Consider the following 20,181-nt stretch of genomic DNA (forward strand, 5'->3'; position numbering starts at 1 on the left):
ACTATAAACACATTCTTCAATTCTATAGAATATCTTCCTTTCAAATTCTTTGTATCCATCTCCACTGCCCTGCCATTATTGGAGCTCATAATAAAGAAAAATCTAAAGTTGCTCCCGAGAAGAATACAGAAGAAAAAAATTTAAACTTTGAGATACTGGAGTATTTTGGTTGTAAATTTTTTGAGTATTATGAGCTCATAAATGAACGTTAATATTTTTCACTGAAATGAAATTGACTACCTATATTTTTTATGTTTCTTAACACTGTGACTTCTTTTACGTACTAGTGATTTTTATTACCCCATTAGTATTCTAAATTGAGTTTGGGTGGTAGAAAGGACACAATTATCTTATTTTTATTAGATACCTTCTTATGGGAACTTTATACTGTTTATACCCTTCCATTCTTTATCATTTACTAAACCCACCTAAAAGAGTCTGTATGATATACCAAGTAACACACAATTCTGTTTAACTAAATCTACACTGAAATAATTCCAATAAAAATATGAAATGCAAATTTCTAAGCATCATAAGAAAATATTTTAAGTATTCTGATTTTTTTGTGTGAAAACACTAATATACCCTGTGTCTCTTGATTTTGGTATTCCCTTCTAATTTCCTGGTTCTAATACCAGTATACCCGGTTTCCAATATACTCAGATAAGATACAGAGATAGTGTAGGTACAACCACAGAAAGGTGATACAGGAATATCATCAATAATACAGGCTACAGTTACATAATATGGCACGTTGACAGTAGTTACAACTGTGATATAACAAGCATTTCCATAACATGGAGTTCATTTCACTTAGCATCATCTTATGTGTTCATAAGGGTATAGCTATTGGGCTCTTGTGATCCTCTGCTGTGACTAGCCTAACCCTGTGCTAATTATTCCCTATGAGGAAAACCATAGAGTCCATGTTTCTTTGGGTCTGGCTCACTCCACTTAGTATAACTTTTTCCAAGTCCTTACATTTCCTTACAAATGGGGAAATGTCATACCAAAATTGAGAGACACAGGGTAAAAAAGACAAACAACTACAAAAGCACTACTTACAAACTGTTTGGTGAAAATGAACTGAACAACTGAACAACTCATGGGGGGAGGGGGAAGGGACAGAGGGAGGGCGGAGGGGGGTATGAGGGACTAGGTAACAAACAGTATAAGAAATGTATCCAATATACTCAGATAAGATTACAGAGATAGTGTAGGTACAATCATAGGAAGGTGATACAAAACATCATCAATAATAGAAACTACACATACACATAGGATGTTGAAAATAGTTACAACTGTGATATATCACTTGTTTCCATAACATGGAGTTCATTTCACTTAGCATCATCTTATTTGTTTCTAAGTGTATAGCTATTGGGCCTTGTGATGCTCTGCTATGGCTTGCCTAAACCTGTACTAATTATTCCCAATAAGGGAGGCCATAGAGTCCATGTTTCTTTGGGTCTGGCTCACTTCACTTAGTATAACTTTTTCCAAGTCCTTCCATTTCCTTACAAATGGAACAATATCATTCTTTCTGATAGAGGCATAAAATTCCATTGTGTAATTGTACCACATTTTCCTGATCCATTCATCTATGGAGGGGCATCTGGGTTGGTTCCAGCTTCTCGCTATTGGAAGTAGGAAATTCAAAGGGAATACCAAATTCGAGAGACACAGGGTAAAAAAAGAGAAATAACTACAAAAGCAATACTTGCAAAACTGTTTGGTGTAAGTGAACTGAACACCTGGGGGGGTAGTGAAAGGGGGGGAGGGAGGGGGGCATGAGGGACAAGGCAACAAACAGTACAAGAAATGTATCCAATGCCCAACGTATGATACTGTAACCTCTCTGTACGTCAGTTTGATAATAAAAATTTGAGAAAAAAAAAAAAGAAATATAATCATTACCTGACTCATGTAATCATAAACCCTATGCACCATACCTCTATAATAACAATAAAGTTAATTAATTTTAAAAAGTAAAAAAAAAAAAGAAATGTATCCACTGCCTAACGTATGAAACTGTAACCTCTCTGTAATTCAGTTTGATTATATATATAAAAGAAAAAGCAAAAACAACAACAACAACAACAACAAAAACACACTAATATACCTTAGCTACCTTATGTGGAGAGAGAAGTATAGAAAATATAAATGGGAAAACCAACATCCTATCCAGCTAGTATAACTTATTCAATTAATTATACATTATGACATTGCTGCTTTAGTGACAATTCCCTAAGTACTCAACGTGAGGAGCTTAATATATTTTTTAACAAATGTTCTCTTTACTCATCTTTTTAAAAACTCAAGGATCTTACTCAAGATTGCTCGCAAAAGTTGGGGGTGGGAGGCTGAACTGAAAGCACTCATTTTAAAGTAGGCTTAGAAAAAAAATAATGGAGATAATAATGGAAAGCAAGCACCCCCAGTCTGGGGCAGTGGGGGGGGGGTGTGGAGCAGCAGGAACTCTCTTGTATGAGAATATGGAAGAGCACTTCCATTCCATGTGGCAATGCAAAATGGCACTGCCGCTTTGGGAGACATTCTGACAGTGGGGAAGATGAGATGCCATACACACAGGAAGCCAGAAACACTGTGCAGAGTCAGGTTCAGGCTTGTAGAAGAACCTTCATGGAAAGAAGCCAGAATCCCCTGAGAATCACCTTGAACATCTCTCCCCATGATCTGCCACTAGGTCCCAGCTTCTAAAGGTCTTGCCGTCCGTCACTCAGAACTGCCACACCAGGGAACAAACTCTCCACACACAAATCCCTTGGACACGCAGTAAACACTGAACCAGTCACGGCAGTAAGGTCAGGTCAATATGTGTCCAGCAATGACGGCAAATGCTCGGATTTGAGGTTGACCATACAGTGAGTGTGAGGAGAGAGTTGGATGGATGGGAAACTGCTGGATAATGCTTTTAATTTTCCTAGCAAGCTAAAATTCTAAAGCACAAGTTTGTTTTTAAAAAGGATTGGGTGGGACCAACATTGTTACATCCCCAAATCTTTAAGACTAGAAATGGCAACTGCATTTAAATCAAAGAGAAAAGGGACAAAAGTTGAGGGAGTCTCTTCAGACTCTTAAGTAGAAAAATAGCTATTCTTTCATTCTTTGCTTTGCAAATGGCTTGCTTTATTCTTCTTTCTTGAACTTCTTTCTTCTTTGTTTTCTCAAATGATAGCTTTCTTCTTAAAGGAGTCTTTAGCTTCAACCTATATCCAGATAATGCATGGATTTCTTCATAACCATTCCTATCACATTGGCCTTTTAGCTTTACTTTACACTACTAAGTTCCCACATTTATCTTCTGTAATTTTGATTCCTCCATTATATCAAAGTCACTGATTTTTAGTGTCCTGATACTCCAGCCGCTTAGTCTATATGCTAAGCCTTATTTTGAAATACTAGGATAGAACTTACTCAGAGTCAACATTGAATGAGTTGCAATTCATATCGAGTGATTAAGTATCCTAGCTAATTATTCGGGTGAAAATCTTGTAGAGTTAAAATGCCAGGAAATAGCTCTCACTGAACAAAACAGAGTCATCCACCTGGGAAGAGATTATCACTGGCTGGAGCACATCGTGAAGCTCTATTTATCTGTGAACAGCCATGTTATTTGAAACCTGTATACTACCCAAATATCGCAATCAGAACAGTGAAGTGCTCGATTTTTGGGTTAACGACTGTATGAATCCAGACTCATGGCTTGTGACTTTGTCCATGATGTGATAATTACCCCTTAGTTTAATATTTTAAAAAATCATCTCTTATGATCCTCTGCTGTGACTTGCCTAAACCTATGCTAATTATTCACTATAAGGGAGACCATAGAGTCCATGTTTCTTTGGGTCTGGCTCACTTAGTATAACTTTTTCCAAGTCCTTCCATTTCCTTACAAGCCCAATAGCTATGTCCTTATGAACACATAAGATGATGCTAAGTGAAATGAACTCCATGTTATGGAAACGATTGTTATATCACAGTTGTAACTACTTTCAACGTGCCATGTGTAACTGTAGCTTCTATTATTGATGATCTTCTGGTATCACCTTCCTGTGGTTGTACCTACACTTTCTCTGTATCTTAGCTGAGTACATTGGAAACCCTGTATACTGGTATTAGGACTAGGAAATTGAAAGGGATTATCAAAATCAAGAGACACAGGGTAAAAAAAGACAAACAACTACAAAAGCAATACTTGCAAAACTATTTGGTGTAAATGAACTGAACAACTCATGGGGGGGAGGGAAAGGGGGGGAGGGAGCGGGGAATGAGGGAGGAGGTAACAAACAGTACAAGAAATGTATCCAATGCCTAATGTATGAAACTGTATCCTCTCTGTAATTCAGTTTGATAATAAAAACTTAAAAGAAAAAAAATAATCTCTTAAATTAGATAGATTTCAGTGATGTGGCAAATGAAATTTTTGTCCTTACTGTCATTCCACCTCAAAAAATTTCCTTATATAATTGTAAAAACTGTCCTCTTCTTTCTGAACAGAATTTTTTTGAAACATTCTCTATCAAGCCCTGTTAAAACACTTGCAATTACAGTGATTTAACAGTATCCTCTTAATATTGGCAATGGAATATGACAAATGGAATATAACAAAGGCATGTATTTCACACAGTGTGACTACCTAAAAGTGTTCATCCTTTCTTTTTATTTTGTCGTGTTCTAGATGTGCTGATTAGCAATATGCATATTTCAGGTTTTAAGCCTTTGATTTGAAATGTGCACTATCTCAAATCCTTGCTCTCCTGTCTTGTGACAATCATATTTAGTAGCTGAGGATAAAGTCAAACATTTCTGAGTCCTCTGCTAATGCTCTTAATCCTAGAGAGAATTGTCATCTGCCAGTACCTGGGAGAATTAGTAGTATTACACTTGTCATAATACTATTTCATTAAAATTCACATACTTGCACAAGGACCCTGCTAATCTTGCCTGTGTTTTTCCAATTTTAGCAAGTACACTGCCAAAGCAAGTGTTTTAATCTTAAAACTATTCCAGAAATTGGAGTTCATATATCTTAGTAAGTGTTATGACAGGTCTCATTCTGTTTTATCATTTCTTTCAAATATATTAATCTGTGTTTCCACAGAAGACAATTGGTTAACTGGGTCTCCAATCTAGATAGAATTTGGAAAATGTATTCCTGGAATATTCTAAATCCATAGTTCAGTCTTTAATGGGAAGAAATCTGAATGCTAGATTCATTTTTCTGGTTGCTTCTATCTCAGTAGTTCTTGAGGTACTCAGTAAGGTACTTTAACTTCATTGTTAAAAGCTAATGGGTGGGGCTGGGAATGTGGCTTAGTGGTAGAGTGCTTGCCTAGCATGCACAAAGCCCTAGATTTTTTTCCTCAGCACCACATACACAGAAAAAGCCATAAGTGGCGCTGTGGCTCAAGTGGCAGAGTGCTAGCCTTGAGCAAAAAGAAGCCAGGGACAGTGCTCAGGCCCTGAGTCCAAGCACCAGGACTGGCCAAAAATAAAATTTAAAAAGCTAATGGGTAATGAATTGATATATGTGCTATCCTTTAAGCCTGGTTTCTCACACCATTCTTTATTGTTTTTTCCTCTAAAATGTAAGGGTCTGTATATTCCCCTTTATAAGTTGGTGTTTTGTTTTAATTCACCTTTCTTTTTTTGTTACTGGCTGCCTTGGAATTTCCAACACAGTGTAGGCTGGCTTTGAAAGAACAATCCTAATGCTTGTGACTCCCTAGTGCCTAATGCTTGGATTTCAGGTGTGTGTCACCATGCCTGGTTCAATTTATCCACTTCTTACAATTCACCATGACTGTGTAATCACAACCAGTGTCAGGTAGAATTATACAGAGGAAGGGAAAGTCTAAAGCACATGAAGAAATTATAACTAAATTGTTCGTGCTTATAGTGTCATTCTTTAGAACATATGTGTAGTGCAATGATTGCTATGCCGATAGCATCTTATGTGGGCAGAGGCATGGCCACAGGCCACTCCAGGGGTCGCCATAAATCAAGTCAACCCACTTATCACAGAAGTCAAAGGAAAAGGTGATGGTAGCAGTCATGAAAGGAGTTCCCTGTCCCATGAGATCATCCTTGGAAGACAAGGGAGATCACGTGTCCTGCGTGGAGGGTACCCACATAACCTCCAAGGTTATACAGCAAAATATGGTGTGCAGTCAAGCCCTTTTGCTCAAACTCTGCTCTGATTGATCGTTATCTCAGTTCTGTTCACACAGTCTGATGGGTGCCAAGAAAATTGCTGCCGCTCAAGAGATAAACTCTTTCTTATTCCTTGGATTTTTAGGATGAGCTATGTGATCCTTCATGCATTCTCATGAAATGATCACTCCAGCTTTGGAGAGAAGGCTTACTATGAGGTGATCTGTCTCCAAGACCCTGTTGTCGCTGGAAGGCATAGAGAAATGACTGAAGGAGTCTTGACAAGGTGCCATAAGTGTGTCCTCAATGCTAGCAATTCACAATCTGTTGAAGATCTCTTAGTTATTCCTGTTTATCCTAGGAGGGGGGAAAGGTTAAAAACTGTACGTGCATTCCTTAAAAGATGAACATGCCTAGGTGCAGATTTGAACAGGAATCTTACCAAAAGATTAAGGCAAATGAGATGCAAAATGAAGAGAGTCATAAATGGCCTTATCTTGTTTTAAGATGCCCTTTTGATATCCAGCAATCCAAGTGACAAGTAAGCCACTGAGGGGCATCTGGCCCTTGCTGTCACTGTATTGGATTTTGGTACCCTGGGTAGTGTATATGTTTGTCTGAGTCAGGAAAGGGAAGGGGAACTTCAAAACGGCGAGACGACGGGTAATGTATATGGAGATTTCAACTAAGCAATCACTTATTACTCATCCATAAAACTATTTTCTGTTGGGGATTTTCAGTCATCTATTTTTCCTGTGTATTATTCAGATTGCAACTGATATTTAAATTTTAGCTCTTAGAACGTTTGCATTTAAGTAACTGTAGAAATTTTCTACCCTGATATCTCTCAATTTTTGTTGGGTTGGAGAACTTTCCAGATGACCTGTTAGGCATAAGGTCCTTTCGTAGTTCCCGGCTATAGCAATGCTCATTTCTTCCCCCTTGAGTAACTAGGCATTCCCTCATAACCTGACCTGAGGCCTGGGAGGCAAATCCCTGAGCTGCCTGGAGCCTCTACTTTCACGTTGCTCTGAAAGCTCCCTCAGTTCCCCTCCCACCCCGCAGAACGGCTACACCATGGTGACTGCTAGCACATCGCCTCTCAGGCAACTGCTGCTTTCAACACTCACCGCTCACCCGAGTTTGTGCTTCCGTCATGTTCCTTTCAACTATTCTCTAAGGAATCCCATTTACACTAAAGCTATTTTTACATCTTTGTCACAGGTGGAAATTTCAATAGCAGAAAAGATACCATGGCATCTCATTTCCAGGAGGAAGACACCACCCAAGTTATACTGCATCTTTACTCTTACTGTTACAACAGATCTAATGCAGATATGTAACCTACTGAATATCGGTATAGTCTCAATTTCTTGATTTCATTATCAGTATCCGTTTAACTAGAAAAAATTTACCTTGTTAGCACACATTAATTTATAATTATTTGTAGTATAAACCATTACATAGCCAAGGTTATTATGTACATGTTCATGTCAGTGAACGTAGTTATGTTTTTGAGATACATGATTTATTTCAAAATACCTGTAGATATTTATTGAAATTTAAATTCATAATGTTATCATTACTTGTGGTTCTGGACTCTGAGTAATATGTCTTTCAAGAAACATTTCAAAACTATTATATAAAATGTTGGTGCTTTTTCATTAGGTATTTTCCTTGCATTTATATTAAAAATGAATGATTTGGGGGTGCGTTGTTTATTGCATTCCTACCTGTTCCTATTGTCTAGTAGCACAATAAGGGTATTCATTTTTATTTTAGAATATGGAAAGTTCTCTGTCCGATAATTTCTTAAAATGCTGTGAACTAATTTTTTGATGTGTGTGTGTGTCTGTGTGTGTGTATACACATGCACATGTGTGCTGGCTCTGGGGATTGAACTCAGGGCCCAAGCTTTGTCACAGAGATTTTATGCTGAAGGATAACACTTGAGCCACAGCTCCATTTCTGTTTTGTTTTTTTTTTAATGGATATTTGGAGATAAAACTCATGGATTATCTTGCCGGTGCTGGCTTTGCACTATGATTCTCTGATGTCTCAGACTTCTGAGCAGCTAAGATTACAGGTGTGATCCACCAGTACTTGTGTGTGTTTATGATGAAACTATTTTTCCCACTAAATTATCTACAAGGGCAATCATAAAATTTAGAAACTTGAAAGAATAATTAAATTAAAATAATACATAAGACTTTAGAGTTTATTCAAGCAGTAGGGAAAATAAAATGGATTATAAAATGTGCAGGCAGGCAAATCTATCTCCCTTTCTACTCCCTTCCTCATTTCTTAACACAAACATAGACACTTCTTAACACAAACATAGATATTGCAAAGTTGTTTTTCAGTATTTCATCAGTACTTTTCACAAAAATTGATTTAGATGTCATATCAAAAGTGAACTGTAAAGTACTTCTGCTCTGTTTTTCACTGAAACTTATTTCTACCAAAAACATCTTTTTGTACTATCAGTTACCGTGGAAACTGAAACATATATGTGCATAAATTGACCCACAGAAAACCTCCAAGGACATTTAATGGTTCGCTGAGTTGACTCTTTGAAACTCTTAAAAATGGTGTCATCCAGACATAATGACATTGTTAAGATTTTACTATTGAACTTTTATAAATCAAGGTAAAAAATTGTTGAGTATTGATTCTCCTATAATTTGATGTAGAAACAAAAACCTGTGGCCTAGAGTGTGAAAATATTTCTGTCATTAAGATAATTGGATAGTTCCATAATTAGTGTTAGACTAAGGAAAAACAAAATGGAGGGAAAATGTGCCATCAATCACAGCTCTGTGATCGTCCTTCTGTGACCAGTGCATTAGTAGTTACCCAGAAGTTGGTGGAAGTAGATATTTGTACAAACCCATAAAGGACCCTTAGTTATGCCTCCTCCATTTCTCATGGGAAGATGTTAGCATTTGAGAGCCTAAATCAAACAACGGAATTAAACCAAACATCCTGAAGAAGGGAGTCATAGAAACTAGTTAAAAGACTTTTGACTCACAGACTTAAAATTGAGTTTTGGCAAGCGATTTAAGAACCTCAGTTGACATAAGGATAACATAATCTGCTTTATTGGAGTACAGTAGACTTTATATCACCTACCAAATTGAATTTGAATATCCTCTCTGTACTTTGAAAGACCATAAATTGGATTCACATGAACATTCTTTGTGAATATATAATCCCTGTCTGCTATAATGTGCAGTCAGTTTAGTAAAGTCTTAGAGAGGTTGTTTAATTTGATGTTATTAAATTTATACTTGTGAAAAAGTGTGGCGAATTTATGTGCCAAATAAAGTAAGAAGTTTTATATTTTCCAGGCTGTAGAAAATCATAAAACAAAGAAATACTCCTTATAATATTTTGAAAATCTTATAAGCTTCATCTGAGATAAGCCTTTTAAAAGATAGATTTTTCTGTTTGGAGCCTAACATGCATTCCATACAGTGTGTTATATTTTAAGAAATATCTTATTATCTAAGTAGTTGTCAAAGGAGTTCGCATTCACACATCTTTTGTTTTTGTTTTTAATTTTTATTGTCAAGGTGATGTGCACAGGGATAATAGTTACATATGTAAGGTAGTGGGTATATTTCTTATCAAACTTCATCAACACATCAGTTTTTGTGACAACTGTATTTTTCCTTGAAAATGCACAGCTTCAAGAATTTGAAAGGATTAATTATGTAGACTGGTCTTATATTCTTAATTACTTTTACTAATAATTACCGCCTTTACCAATATATGAAGTTTTTCTTCATATCCTCTTTTTCTCTTGCATTTTGAGACAGATTCTGGGTTTGTAGCTTCCAACTCAGAGAAGCCTCCATTGGCTTTGGGTGGATTATCCTCCTGCCTCAGCGTCTAGAGTGCTGAGGGTACAAATGGTTGCCACCATGCCTGCCTCAGCGTCTAGAGTGCTGAGGGTACAAATGGTTGCCACCATGCCTGCCTCAGCGTCTAGAGTGCTGAGGGTACAAATGGTTGCCACCATGCCTGCCTCAGCGTCTAGAGTGCTGAGGGTACAAATGGTTGCCACCATGCCTGCCTCAGCGTCTAGAGTGCTGAGGGTACAAATGGTTGCCACCATGCCTGCCTCAGCGTCTAGAGTGCTGAGGGTACAAATGGTTGCCACCATGCCTGCCTCAGCGTCTAGAGTGCTGAGGGTACAAATGGTTGCCACCATGCCTGCCTCAGCGTCTAGAGTGCTGAGGGTACAAATGGTTGCCACCATGCCTGCCTCAGCGTCTAGAGTGCTGCGGGTACAAATGGTTGCCACCATGCCTGGCTTAGCAGTAGAAACCTTTCTCTTATTCCTTACTAAATGTTACCATTGAGCCTCACATGGAAGAACAGCAGGTGCACTAAGAATATACATGGATAACAATATAGTCCTACGTTTACATGCTCCTTCCTATAGATCTTAGTTTGCTTGCGTGTGTAAGTTCAAATGTGAGCTCACACATTGCTCATATTCACCAATGTTTTGAAAGTATGTTTTCCCTTTATTTCTAAACTGTGTGTGTGTGTGCGTGTGTGTGTGTATGTGTTGTGTGTGATGGATGCATTGCAATTTTTTAAGCTGTAACCTTCTAAAGGGTCTTTAAGCTGTTTCCAATTGGCAATTACAGATAAAATTTCAGTAAACAGAATAGATTTTTTTATGAAGACAGTGTTTGGGATAAATGTCTAGGAGTAGAGTTACTGCATCACATACTAGTTAGATACTTAATTTTATGAAAATAAAGCCAAAAAGCATTCTAGAGTATGAATCATTTTACTCTTCCTCTCAGGATGCATAAGTGATATACTTTCCTAGGACCTTTGCCAATATTTATGGAATTTTTTATTTAGATATTTTGATGAATATGTATTGATATCTAAAACCAGCATTAACTTGAATTTCTGTTATATCTAATAGTAGTATTACTATTTTTAGTGCCTGTTTTCTCTCTGCACATCCCCTTCCCTGGAATGAATATAAATTCTGAAAATTTGTAATTGGTGTGTGTGTGTGTGTGTATGTCTGTGTGTATATTTATCCACATGTGTATCTTAAAATAAGGAGGACTGATTTCTCCCATTTGTTATTTTTGTCAAAATTGATATAGCTATTATAGAGTACTCTTATTTTTACATAAATTGCAAAAGAATCTCAACACCAAAACTTCTGTTTGTGATTTTATCAATTTGGAGAGAACTGACAAATTCAGAAGTTTTCCAGAAATATCTGTCCTTTACAAATAACTTCATCTCATTTCATCAGCATAGTCTTTTTCACAGAAAATACTACAAAGGTTTATTTTTAATATTTATGCCCAAGTTAGACTTTGGGGCAATTACATGTAATTGTCACATATTTTTAAAACTGTGAAATTTCTTCTTTGTTAGAATTGCATCACGACTGGCTGTGATATTTATCTTGTATTCTATAATGTAATTTATCAAGCCGTACATTATATGAGTGATTTTGTTGTTGTTGTTGAACATGGAGCTTGAACTCAGAGAGCTTTGATGCTGTCCCTGAGCTCTTTCAAAAAGGACTTTTTACCTTTAAAAAAAATTTCTTTATTGTCAAAGTGATGTAAGAGAGGTTACTGTTTCATACTTAAGGCCTTGGGTAAATTTCTTGTGCTGTTTGTTATTTCCTCCCTCATTCCCCCCCGCCCTTTTGTCTTTTTAATCCTTTGTCTCTCGATTTTGATATTCCCTTTCCCATCCCTAGTTCTAATACACGTATATATAGTATCCACTGTACTCAGATGAGATACAGTGATAGCGCTGGTACAACCACAGGAAGGGGATACAAGAAGATCATCAACAATAGAAGCTATGGTTTCGCATGGCATGTTGAAAATAATTACAACACTGATGTAACACTTGGAACATGGAGTTCCTTTCACTTAGCATCATCTTTTTATTTATTTATTTTTATTTTATTTATTTATTTTTTTGCCAGTCCTGGGCCTCGGACTCAGGGCCTGAGCACTGTCCCTGGCTTCTTTTTGCTCAAGGCTAGCACTCTGCCACTTGAGTCACAGCGCCACTTCTGGCCATTTTCTGTATATGTGGTGCTGGGGAATCGAACCCAGGGCATCATGTATACAAGGCAAGCACTCTTGCCACTAGGCTATATCCCCAGCCCCGCATCATCTTATGCATTCATAAGAGCATAGCTATTAGTCTCTTGTGATCCTCTAAAGGCAGTCTATGACACCCCAACAGCAAGCATAATTCTAAATGGTGAAAAGCTAAAGCCATTCCCTTTAAAATTAGAAGCAAGACAGGGATGTCCACTCTCTCCTCTCCTTTTCAACATAGGACTAGAATTCCTGGCCAGAGAAATTAAGCAATAAGAAAATATAAAGGGGATCCAAATAGGAAAAGATGAAGGAAGCTAAACCTTCTCTCTTCATAGATGACATGATGCTATACGTAAAGAACCCCATAGACTCTACTCCCAAGCTACTAGAGCTGATCCAAAATTTTGACAAAGAAGCAGGATATAAAATAAACCCTCAAAAATCAATGGCCTTTCTATATGCTAATGACCCGAAGACCAAGGCCGAAATCAGGAAAGCAACTCCTTTTGCAATAGCCTCAAAAAACATAAAATACCTAGGAATAACCTTAACCAAAGAAGTGAAAGACATGAAAAATGAAATTAAGGCAAAACTAAGGAAATGGAAAAACCTCCCATGCTCCTGGATTGGGAGGATTAATATAATCAAAATGGCAATATTGCCAGAGGCTAGCTACAAATTCAATGCAATACCCATTAATATCCCAACACCATTTTTTAATGAAATAGAGGAAGCAATTCAGAAATTCATATGGAACAATAAAAGACCACGAATAGCAGCAAAAACAATACTAAGTAGAAAGAACAGTGCTAGAGGAATTTCAGTACCAAACTTCAACCTGTATTACAAAGCTAAGGTAATAAAAACAGCTTGGTATTGGCACAAGAACAGGCCTGAGGACCAATGGAAGAGAACTGAAGACCCAGAAATGAACTCGCAGAAGTATGGCTACTTAATCTTTGATGAAGGAGCTAAAAAAAATAGGATGGAAGAAAGATAGTGAGTACATTTTTTATCCAACTTGTGACCTCCTCCCTCATTTTCCCCTGCCTTCCTCCCTCCCATTTCCCCCCTCCCCCCATGAGTTGTACAGTTGGTTTACACCATATAGTTTTGTAAGTATTGCTGTTGCATTGGTTTGTCTTTTTATCTTTTGTCTCTTGATTTTGGTATTCCTTTCCCCTTCCCTAGTCCCAATAAATGTATGTACAATATCCAGGATACTAAAATCAGTTACAGCAATATCAGGGGTAAAACCACGGGAAAGAAAGATAAAAGGAAAAGGGCATAATTACAGATGGTATGTTGAAAATAACAACAACAATGATAAACCACTTGTTTCCATAACTTGGAGTTCATTTCACTTAACATCACCTTATTTGTTCTATTGAGCTATTGTGATCTTCTGCTAGGTCTGTCCTAGACATGTACTAATTATTCCCAATGAGGGAAACCATAGAGTCCATGTTTCTTTGGGTCTGGCTCACTTCACTTAGTATTGTTTTTTTTTTCTATTTCCTTCCATTTCCTTACGAATGGGGAAGTGTCATTTTCTTTTTATCTTCTTTCTTTCATTCACTTCTTTTCCTTTCTTTAATTTTTTCTCTACTTTTTTTTTCACTGCTTTCTTGGAATTTCATCATAAATATGTCATCTCAAAATAGATGTTGTCTTCTTCACTTATACTCTGCTTATTCTATATGTGTCTTAAATATGCAGTGCCTACTATATAAGAGCCCCAAAGTAGGCATCATTATTTTTTCTCATCTTAAGAAGAAAATAATAAGATTTTTACAAATAAAGTATGATGTGAGCTATAATTTTGTTGTTGATGCTCTAGATCAAGTTGAACAATTTTTCAACTCTCTGAGATGATTAAACATAAGTATAAATTTTGTCAAATATCTTATTGCTAAATATGATTTCATCATATTCCAATTTTATGCTTTTAATCAGAAAGATTATCTTAACTAGTTTACCAGTTCTGAACCACTTTTTAGTATAAACAATCTAGGAATGTTGTATGGTTCTTGGTAAATCCTGCTTAACTCCCTTAGTTAAAATTTGGTTAGGGATTTTATAATAATCATGAGGCATATTGGTTTACTTTGTTAATTTTTGGCATCAACTCTCTGATTTACATTTAACTTAATAATTCTACCATGAAAGGCAGTATGTGTGGTTCTTTCTTCTATTTTATTGGACTGATTATTTAAGCATGTTTTTTCTGTATTTTTTGTTTTGCTTTGTTTTGTTTTGTTTTGATGTTTTTTTTTTGTTGTTTTTTTTTTGTCAGTCATGGAGCTTGAACTCAGGACTTGGCTGCTGTCCCTGAGCTATTCTGCATAGCGCTCTACCAGTTCAAGCCACAGTTCAAATTCTTGGGATTTTTTTGGATTTTCTTTTTTTTGTTTGTTTGTTTGTTTGGTTGGTTGGTTGGTTGTTAATTTGAGATAAGAGTCTCATGAACTTTCCTGCCTGGCTAGCTAGAGTCTCATGAACTTTCCTGCCCTGTGCTAGCTTTGAACATCAATGATCAGATCTCAGTCTCCAGAGGAGCTGGGAATGCAGATGTGAGCCACCACCAACTGTTTGTTTGTTTTTTTATTGTTGTTTTTTGGGCTTTTTTTCTAAATACTTAACAGTATTATTTAGTAAAATTATCTTGAAAAAGGTTGGCAGTATTTTCAAATTAACACCTACTTTCCTCAAAAGTCATAGGAATTTATTCGATTTTAATTTGAGTTTTGATAGTTTGAGTTTTGAGAGTAGTTGGTCTGTTTTGACTATGTCGAGAGTTTTCCCAGGTATTTTCATACTTCTCCAAGGATATCTGTAGAGTCTGGAATAATATCTTCTGCTTTTTCCTTTCTCTGGTACTATGTGACTTGTTATCTTCCTTTTTAAAACAATATTTGTTAGTCTTTATAGGGGCTAAACAAATTCATCACTATTTAAAAAAATTCTGTGTTGTTTTTTCTATTTTTAGTCGGATTAAATTCAAATTTACAGTTCTTTTATCTTCCTTCTATGTGACCTGAGAACCTTCTTTACCTGAATGTACATGTCTTCAAGACTGGGGAAATTTCAGCTACATTTTATTGAATAGGCTTGCCATTTCTGTCTCTTATTCTTCCCTTTGGTTCACAATAAGTAGAAATTTGTAAAACAATTTATGTTCAATTAATAAAAAATAAATAAATTTAAAAAATAAGTAGAAATATTTCTTTGTTTAACGATATCACTAGTGTCGCTGATCATGTGATGATTATGATAATCATTATTATTTGATTTTTCTGTAATACTGCCAAAAACTTCTGACAGTTTAGCTATTCGTTCCTCCACAGCGATCTAATATTCTGATGGGAGTTTGTGAATATGTAGTTTAACTTGTTGAATTCCTCATTCCCAAGATTTCCATCTTATGCTTTTTGGAAGATATCTCTAAATTTCCTGAATTTTTCATGCATATCATCTTCCTAATCACATGAATTCCTAGTATTCTTTTGACTCTCACTGAGCCCTTTTTTTTTGTTGGTCTTGGGGCTTGAAATCTGGGCCTGGGTGCTGTCCTTGAGCTCCGCAGCTCAAGACTAGTGCTCTAGCACTTGAGCCACAGCGCCACCGTTATCTGATGGTTGAATTGGAGGTGAGAATCTCAGGGACTTTTCTGTCAGGGCTGGCTTTGAACATGATCTTAGACTCCTGAGTAGTCAGGATCACAGGTGTGAGCCACCAGAGCCCAGCTCACTGAGCCTTCTCACTGCGCATTTCATCAATACTGTGGGAGGCTCATCACTCATCACTGCATTTAATTGGAGTGTCTTGTTAACTTGTTTGCTCATATTGTTCACAATTCTACATTATGATTAATGTACCTGGTCGACCAGTTATCTCTACCCTTTCCATAGTTCACAGCTTTCTCCCGAAGTTATGTGTGGGGGTGACACTGTAATCTGGAATAGTCACTTTGGTTTCATGTGGGCTGGGGATGGGGGCCCAGCGTAGTTTCCTTATAGATTATTTGGCTGTAATTAGCTCCACATGTGCTGCGGGGATGCAGGGCCACCAATGCACTGCGTCTGGGGTCATTCTGGTTTGGGTAGGCTAGCTTTAGAGGCCCAGGTGGGCACACAGCATAAGGGGGTTGAGGCGGAATGGCCACTGTGTGGCCAGCAGACAGTGAGAATGGTCGTGGCATTAGAAAGGTGGCGGACATTTCCTACTGGCTGATCAAGAGGTCTCAACTCATAGCTACTCGTCTGAAACTCTTTCATTGCTATTCATTATTGCCCATTGTTATTTGCCTACACGTGACCTTCACTGATAGAAGAATATGCTTCCCACCTCTTTGGAATGAATGTTCCAATACCTCATTCAATCTTCTCTATAAAAACCTCTTAATTTGGGATTCATTTCCATTTTAATGTTGTTTATATTTTTTCCTGTGATAATTAAGCTCTAAAAACTATCATAACTGAATGGAGATATATGTAAATAAAGTGAAATTTCAGAGCAATTCTAAAATGATTAAATAAGTACCCCTAACCTTCTTCGTAATCATAATGAGTATCTTTGCATGGAAATTATATTATTTAATACCTTTTAATTAATAATTATACATTGGTAGTGTACATAACAATGACATAAAAAAGAAGTGGCTTTTTGAGAAAATATTCTGATTCACATCCAAAATAATGAAGTTTTTTTTTTTTTTTACTATAAAGAAGAGGCAGGAAGACTATTTGTGCATATATTTCAGAAACAGAATAACAAGAATATCTCAAAGAACAAGAAAGTAAGGAAAATTAGAGGGTAAGCTTTCCAGGCTTTACATAAGAAGATCTGTCTTCTAACTACATAGGAAATGAAGTACAAAAACCTCCAACCATCATGCTGGTGAATTAAATTGTGCATTTAACAATCCTTGAAAAAATGTCTTCATTTTTGTTATATTCACTTATTTTTAATAATTTATTTATTTTCATTATATTTAATTGTACAAAGAGGCTTCAGTTCAATATATTAATTTGTGAGTGCAATGCATCTTGATGCATCCCGCCCATCATTCTCCCTACTCCCTTCTGTTCCAACCCCATGCACTCCCTCAAGTTACCTGCATCTAGAAAATTCTACCATTGAAGTTCTACCATTGAACATCCAAAGATTAAAAGAACCCTGGTAATTGAAGGGAATTTTGTGAGAATATTCTTTACCAACTTTTTACTGAGCACAAACATAATCAAGCCTGGGGTTACAGATATGTGTGTGTGTGTGTGTGTGTGTGTGTGTGTGTGTGTGTGTATGTGTGCATGTATGTATATATATATCATTTATTTTTAGCTTTCTTTTTAAAAATTTATATTTACCTTAGTTATCACACATATAGTTAATTTTTCAAAAACTTCTATTTTTGCCAAAAATTGAAATATTATGTAACAGAGAGTTCTTATTTTTTTCAAATACTTGTGTCATTGCTACCCATCATCTCCTTCGATTTGGTTTAAAAGTACTATTGGCCTAAGATAGCTGTTTGTATAAACTTCTTGTTGCCATTTCACTCTCCTTCTAACACTTTTTTTTAATGTAAAGGTACTGTATGGATAGGTTACACTTACATACATATTTACATATTTCCCATTTCCCTCTCCCCCCCCATTTGTACAGTTGGAGTACAGCATATTTTCTTGTAAGTATTGCTGTTGCCTCGGTTCATCTTTTAATGACATTCCCCAATTGGTAAATCATACTAAGTGAAGTGACCCAGACCCAAATAAACATAGATTCTTGGTTTCCCTCATTGGTAATAACTAGTATATCTCTAGGATAATTCTGGCAGATAACCACAATAGCTCAATAGCTATGGACAGATGATTGCATAAGATGATGCTAAGCAAAATGAACTCTAAGTTGTGAAAGCAAGCAGTTTGTCATTGTTGTTGTTATTTTCAATATATCATGTGGAATTATGTCTTTTTCTTTTGTTTTTCTTCCCTGTGGTTTTACCTCTGTTGTCATTGTATTTGATTTTGTGCTCTGTGTACTGTATATACGTTTATCTGAAGTAGGGAAGGAGAACATCAAAATGGTTAGCAATATTTTTGAACATTGTTGATTTTTTTATTTTCTGAGGCTTGTGATTTTTATCATTGCCTTCTAATAGAAAATGTCCTCAACCTCAGTACTGAATGTACAAATGTGACATGAGAACTAAATTTAATACACTCTCTGGCATATTACAATATGAAGGCAGCCATTCCTACTTTGCATAGACTGTATATCATTACTGAAAATAAAATGCTAGTATAAAGCACGGTTTATGCTGTATTGGAAGTGGGGAATTTCCAGTGCATTTCCAGTAATAAGTGTTTTATATACCATTTAATTCTATGCATTCACATTATCTTGTCTTTCATTGATGTTTGAATATCATCATTTTGATGAATTACCATTAGGTAAATTTGCTTTTTAAGGAACATTAAATTAAGTTTAGAAGTATTCAGTCTATCATACCTTCACATTTCATACACAATATGTAAAGAACATAACTAATTGCATTACTTGTATTGAATTACTTGGGCATAAGTTTTTGTCCCTTATGACCTTATAAGCATATGCTGAAGGGCAAGTTAGATACACCTAGGGAAAGCCCATATCTAATTCATTCCAGCACACCTGCTTGGCGCCTTCTCCTTACCTTCCCTGCATTCCTGCTGACTAGAATTTTACTAATCCTCTGACCTCATAAAGAATGCCAGGGGCTGGCACGCGTGAGCAGCATGAAATCAAATGTACCATATTGTTTAGCATCTGTTCCAAACGCCCTGTGAAGTTTTCTTGCAAACAGCATAGGGCTGTCAGCTTCAATCAGTGTGGCAGCAAACGCCAGGCCTATACATTAGGTTTTATCTAGTTTGCTCTTTTTATGATCATTCCTACATGAGGAACACTTGCATATGCAATAGAGATACTTAACACGAGTACACTAATATTACCAAAAGTGTGTTTTTCTAATTTTGTCGTAATATTTCCTTGAGAATTTCATGGGAACTGAAAGTTAATATGTCTCTCAGAACTGTTTTAGCAATCATTTCATGTCTATTATCCTCTTTGAAATGCTTTAGCACGGCTTCCTCAAGCATTCGCTTAATCTTATCTTCATTGTAATAAATAGTAACATTTGAATATATTAGTGCACTTTTATAGGAGTATATATTTTTATTTTTTCCTTTATTGTCAAAGAGAAGTACAGAGGGGTTATAGTTTCATATGCAAGGAAGTGGGTATATTTCTTGTTCAACTTGTTACTTCCTCCCTCATTCCCCCCCCGCCCCTGCCTCTCCTCTCCCCTTTATCTCTCCCCCCATGAGTTGTACAGTTGGTTTACATCAAAAGGTTTTGCAAGTATTGTTTTTGGATTCATTTGACTTTTTATCCTTTGTCTCTCAATTTTGATATTCCTTTCCCTTCCTTAGTTCTCATACATGTATATACAATATCCAGGGTACTCAGATAAGATACAGTGATAGCAGGGGTACAAACACAAGAAGGGAATATGAGAGAAACAAAAAATGCTACTGTTTCACATGGCTTGTTGAAAATAATTACAACAATGATATAAAACTTGTTTCCATAACGTGGAGTTCATTTCATTTAGCATCATCTTAGCTATTGGGCTCTTGTGATCTTCTGCTGTGACTAGCCTAAACCTGTACTCGTTATTCACTATGAGGGAAACCATAGAGTCCATGTTTCTTTAGGTCTAGCTCACTTCACTTAGTATGATTTTTTTCCAAGTCCTTCCATTTCCTCACGAATGGGGCAATGCCATTCTTTCTGATAGAGGCATAGAATTCTATTGTGTATATGTACCACATTTTCCTGGTCCTGC

General features: G+C 36.4%; 1 protein-coding gene and 1 non-coding gene across 3 annotated transcripts in view; both read right to left on the bottom strand.

Moving 5' to 3' along the window:
* The window catches only part of Sgcz (sarcoglycan zeta), a 246,332-nt gene that overhangs the window by 203,758 nt on the left and 22,393 nt on the right, over positions 1–20,181 (bottom strand). The gene's annotated exons all lie outside the window — the stretch shown is intronic.
* LOC125339759 lies at positions 4,905–5,012 on the bottom strand. Its single transcript, XR_007208609.1, has one exon. It is a non-coding gene; the product is annotated as a U6 spliceosomal RNA (small nuclear RNA).

The sequence above is a fragment of the Perognathus longimembris genome, chromosome 21 (assembly GCF_023159225.1).
Source record: "Perognathus longimembris pacificus isolate PPM17 chromosome 21, ASM2315922v1, whole genome shotgun sequence".
NCBI classification, from domain to species: Eukaryota; Metazoa; Chordata; class Mammalia; order Rodentia; family Heteromyidae; genus Perognathus; species Perognathus longimembris.